Genomic DNA, 6,000 nt, shown 5'->3' with positions numbered 1-6,000 from the left:
TTTTAAGAAAAAATCACGCCAATCGATCAAATAAAGATCATGTTGGGTTTTACCGTCTATCGGATTAGCTTGAAAAGAATCACGTTATCACTTGTTGATTGACGTATCATAATTAGTCATCTAGTAGCTTTATTGAACGTTTAAATGGAATGTGTACTTATATTCATGTATACTTTCTTATAATCTAAAGCTAGATTTTCAAACAAACACAGATATAGAAAAATAACAATTCTACTATCAAGAAAAGCGATTACATATTTTACTTTCTTCCTTCTAATAAATAACAGTTATTTTCAACAAACAATAATTTCCTTGATAGCTGTTTAAAAATATACTTATATCTCAAATTTTACATAAATTTATTATCACATACTTAAGAAAGAATTATATTCTTTTTAAATTCTTATTAAATTAAATCGAAGAGAAAGAAGAATCGAAATAATAAGTAAATTAAATTTTTATTTTATCGTAGTATTCTTGATTGAAGAACATTAAATTATTAAATTACTAGAATTCAGAATATATTTTTAATAAATTTTAATACTTATGATAAATGTACGATAGATTTGCGAATATACGTACATAAATTTATGATTTAAAATAAGTGATATTTATTTAATTCAAGTAAATTTGTGTGTGTGTATAAAAACTTATTTAAAATTACTTGTTATGTTACATTATCTGTTTCAAATAAATAATGAGTGTATTTTTAAGACTTTTCATTATTAAGTAGATATTCTTTGCAAAAATTAAAAAAACATAACATCGTTTTTACATGAAAAATAAATATAATAGTTTTACGTGATTTTAATGTTGTTTTAATCGTTTTACGTTTATATGTCATCTCAAATATGCCATATTCCTTACAGCAAAAGAAATCTGTGGAACTTTTTCGAGATATTAGAGTCCGGAGCATTAAAATATCTTTAAGATATTTAATAGAGATTTAAATATATAAAAAATATTAATAGGAGAATATATATAATAATAGATATGCTAATGTCTGTATGTAAAAAAAGACGTAGACTCACAAGTTAATATATATTTTTAAGAATGACCTCAATACATGACGTTTCGATGTCATTTTATTTTGCTAAATTCTTGAGAACTTGAAATAGATAATTTGTGATTAGCTTTAAATTACTTATATTTAATATACTCGTAAAAAAATTAATTTAAAAATGCACAATTTTCTTCCATTTTTCTTGAAAATTTTATATTTTTAATTTGCGCTGCTTTTTTACAAGTAGATATGTCATAAAATATACAAGGTATTTCGAAATTTATAGATAAGAAAAAAACAAGCAAGATTTCAAAAAATCAAGATAAATAAAAAGTAATGGTACGCAGTTCAAAATGAACCAGAAGAGGTATATAAAATTACACAAGAATTATTATTTGAGCACTAAAATCCGTTTCTAACTTATTAATTCTTTTGGAATTTTAATTGTTACATACGGTCATATATACACATATATATTATATATATATATATATATATATATATATATATAATTAAATCAAATAGTTGTAAATTATTATTTAAAGAATAGTAATTTTTTAAAGATATAAAAATTTAAAGCTGGCTAATCAGAGTTTACATTTGCACGGTTGACTCCTATTATATAGTTTATACTATCACTACTAATACTAACAACTTATGATTGATCCAATTTAACTTTTTATATCTCAAAATAATTACTATTTGAAATGAAAATATATGAATTGTTTTAATTCATGTTTCAAGAATATATTTTTCCTGTATTTTGATTTGCTAATTTTGGGATATTCTGTATATTTACGTTTTATTGAAGTTAAAGTATAAAAAGTTAATTTGTTTATTTTTGCATGATATTTGCAAATAAAGTACGAAATATTTGACATTAAAGAGAATAATGTAATTTTAAAAAACATAATTTTATGTGCTTTTATAAGCACAAGAAAAAAAAATGCATTAGAGAAAGAAAAAAGTTACTTTCAATGATAATTTGATTAAGTATAGTTAAAAATGCTTGCAATATGCGCAAGCTAAGCAAATAAATAATGAAATTAATATATCGAATATTTGCTAAATCCTTTTCTTACTATACAGAGTGTCCCCAATTTAAATGGCAAAACTTCGGAAGTGTGTAGGAGACCAAAAAACTAAGACAAAAACTCTTTTAGAGATTTGCTTGTTTTCGCTTTATTTTGGAGAAAATTTCAAAAAAAAGAAACAAAACAAGTTTTCGTATTTTTACCTATTTATTTACATTTTATTCATGTTTTATCATCTATTTAATGTAAATGTTGTTCAAATTGCTGCCCTTTTGTAGCAATGCAAGCATTACATCTAGCACTGATCGCATTTATTGCAGCTATTGTTCTGGTGATATTTAGTGCATTGCATCTATGATTCGATCCCTCAATTACTCTCTTGAATTGATGAAGAAGTCCATGGGTGTCATATCTGGTGATCGGGGTGGCCACGGTACTATTCCTCTACGTCCAATCCATCGTTGTGGATAATTTATGTTTAGCCAAGCTCGAGCAGCTCTTCCATAATGAGCTGGACAACCGATATGACACCCATGGACTTTTTCGTTTGAGGAACCTTGAAGCAGAAAGTTTATTCGGTGTCGATCAATTCAAGAGAGCAATTGAGGGACTGAATCATAGATGCAGTGCACCAAATATCATCAGAACAATGTCTAGCTGCAATACATGCGACCAGTGCTAGATGTAATGCCTGCATTGCTGCAAGAGGGCAGTAATTTGAACAACATTTACATTAAATAGATGATAAAACATGAATAAAATGCAAATAAATAGGTAAAAGTACGAAAACTTGTTTGCGATTTTCTTCAAAATAAAGAGAAAACGAGCAAATCTTTAAAGGACTTTTTGTCTTACTAGTTTTTCGGTCTTTTACACACTCCTGAAGTTTTGCCATTTAAATTGGAGACACCCTATATAATATAACGTAATATTATTTTTTGTTAAATAATTTTTTGTTTTTTTCTATAAATAATATTTATTCACTTTTTATTTTTATTTATTTATTTACTTTGTATGTATATTTTTTTGACTAATAAATAATTGATTTTTATTATATTTTATTTCTTTTGTTACTTGTTTAATTTTTATTTCATTTTTTCTGTCAATCGTCAGCTGTACTTCGTATCTTTTTTTATTTTTTCATCTAGTTATCGTATATAAATTTATATTCTTATCAAGTAAGTATATATCGGTTCCCCATTGTCTTATCATACATTCCTCTACTACGTTGATTAGTTATTGACTGATCGACATCATTTTTAATCGCGGGCTTTTAATAAAAGTTAATCTTTAGACTAATTAAAACTCAATAAAACCGTTTTGTCATGTAATGTACTCTTGTTGACAAAAAATTTTAGTCAAGTAATTCTAATTAAAATAAGTAATTTTTAACATACATTTTTGCATTCTAAATGCGTGTGTGAAAGATAAAAATATTTTATCACATAAAATTATTTTAAAAAACGAAGTTAAAACATCCAACAAACTCGATTTTTGTAAGTTTTATATATGATAGAATGTGTTTACATAAATTCAAATTTAATGCATCAGAAACTATAAGAAACATTTATATTACTTCTAATAAATTTACTTGATTAAAATTTTTTGTTGTTGACTAGATCAAGATACTATCTCATATTAGGTAAGATTGCCGCATATTTTATCTAACGAAAACAATGCACCGATTATAAAAATCACCGAATTTTCTTCTGTGTGATTTCTTACCTTATTCTTTCTTTGTTTCTCGATTCTCTTTGTGAGTAAATACGATAATCGTCTTATAAGCACGAATCAGTGATTGATCACTCACTTACAGAAAATAGATAAGTAAAAAAGAAATATGAGGATCTTCTTTTTAATCAAGATTTAGTTTAATCAACTCAGTTTACAAAAAAAATTTCTACAACAGGTTCAAGAAAAATATTAGATAGCACAGAACATTGAAAGAATTCTGGGATTGTTGAAACAATCATTTATTATACTGTTAATCTTGCATATAACCTTGCATTGAATAAATGTTAAATCATGTTAATATTAAATCAATGTTCTGAATGTTGAATCGCAATGTATAGAAGACACTCAATCACGGACATTAATTCAATAAATATCAAATATTTTTTAAATTTAATTTAATGTTTGTATAGATTAGTTCGTACTTTTATCAGGATGAAAAAAGTTAATATTTTTTTAAAACTAAAATATACTTTAAAGTTAATGACTTATAAAATTAATTTTGTTATAAAAGTTGTATAAACAAAAAATTAATTCAGTTTAATCGTTATATTAAAATTAAATTAAGTTAAATTAAAGACTAATTTAGAGAGCATTTTTATATTAAATTAAAATGTCATAATTTTTTAAGATTAAATTACTCTAAATAACCAGAGAGAGAGAGAGAGAGAGAGAGAGAGAGAGAGAGGGGAGGGGAAGAGGGAGAGATAATTACAATATAAATTATTAAATAAAATTAAATTTAATATTTTATTTGTGCAAATTAAGTTTATATCAATAAAAGTTTTGAAAGTATTTTTTCTTTCACATAAATATAAATTTTTAACTTAAGAAAATAATTAATAAGTTAAAGTTTATGTACTTTAAAAATAACTAGTTAGTAATTACAAATTAACTCATTTTAATTTAACTAATTAAGTTAAAACTAATTAAGTTATTAATTTTTTGTTATTTCACTTTTAACACTTTTTAACTAGTTATTATCCAATTCTGACTTTTACCTGTTTACGATTGATGGATACCGTCCTTAATAGCTTGTATTCTTGGGTTACGTTTTGAAGAATGTGCTCTTTGACTACTCGTCTTTTGGGTCTTATATATACGCACCGTTTTTTCCAGAATCATAGCACGCTTGAAATAATGGGATATGGGGGTTTGCACCTCAAATAAGTTATTCGGAAACTGCCAGCACCACTGTGAATGCCCTAGATTCATCGTTTGCCTTGATAACATGCGGGCCTTTATCAAACACTGTGGATACCGTGCGTACTTAAGAATTAGCAGGAACTCGTGATCCAAGGGTCAGACAACTCGACCTGGTTTCTCACGGTAAAGGACAGTTGCAGATTGATATAAAATCTTTTGAATGTAAAAATAAAATTACATATCTTTATTTCTAAAAAACTAAACATTGCACTATATTAATTTACTAAAATTGTTTTAAAAAAGAAAGAATGTACGCCAAGTACATATAAAATATTTAAACCTTAGATACATAAGCTAGCAGACAGTACATATTTAAAAAAGCATTAATAATATACACAGTGGACGTTTCGTACATATTTAAAACATTCAAAACAGATCTTTAAATCTTTAAAACATTTTAAAGGCGTATTGTGTCAATTCTTTTGACAACTTAGAAATATCTATTTTAAATATTAAACGAACCAAAATTGGACCTATTTTGGTCTATTAAAAAAATTTCTTAAGAAAGATGAGTGCAGGTAGATTATTTATTTTTAATGCAAATTTAAGTTAATTTGTTAGCAATATATTTATTAATTGCATAAAATATACTAACAAATTAATAGAGTTATTTTGTAATTCTTAATGATTTTAAAGTTTTGTATCCTTACAATGTCATTACGCAAATATTAATTTGTTACTATATTTGTACAATTAATAAATTGCTAACAAATTTCAAGTTGCATTAAAAACAAATACTCTACCTATATTCATCTTTCTTAAAAATTTTTTTAATTGATTGAAATAGATTCAATTGTAGTTTGTTTAGTTCTTAAATATAACAATACATATTTTAAAAGCAATCGGATTGTTAAATGACCATATTAACAACACAAACGATTGAAAAAACTCATGTCATTATTGTTTTAACGTTTTAACGTTTCAATATCTACTACAAAAATGTCATAAAAATTAGAAATTGTATTTAAAAAATTTTATATAATTTTAATACGATCTTTATATTATTATTCAAGATTAAAAGGTGCG

The sequence above is a fragment of the Monomorium pharaonis genome, chromosome 2, assembly GCF_013373865.1.
Source record: "Monomorium pharaonis isolate MP-MQ-018 chromosome 2, ASM1337386v2, whole genome shotgun sequence".
Taxonomy (NCBI): Eukaryota; Metazoa; Arthropoda; class Insecta; order Hymenoptera; family Formicidae; genus Monomorium; species Monomorium pharaonis.
The sequence above is the reverse complement of the archived record's forward strand: the minus strand, read 5'-3'. Positions refer to the sequence as shown.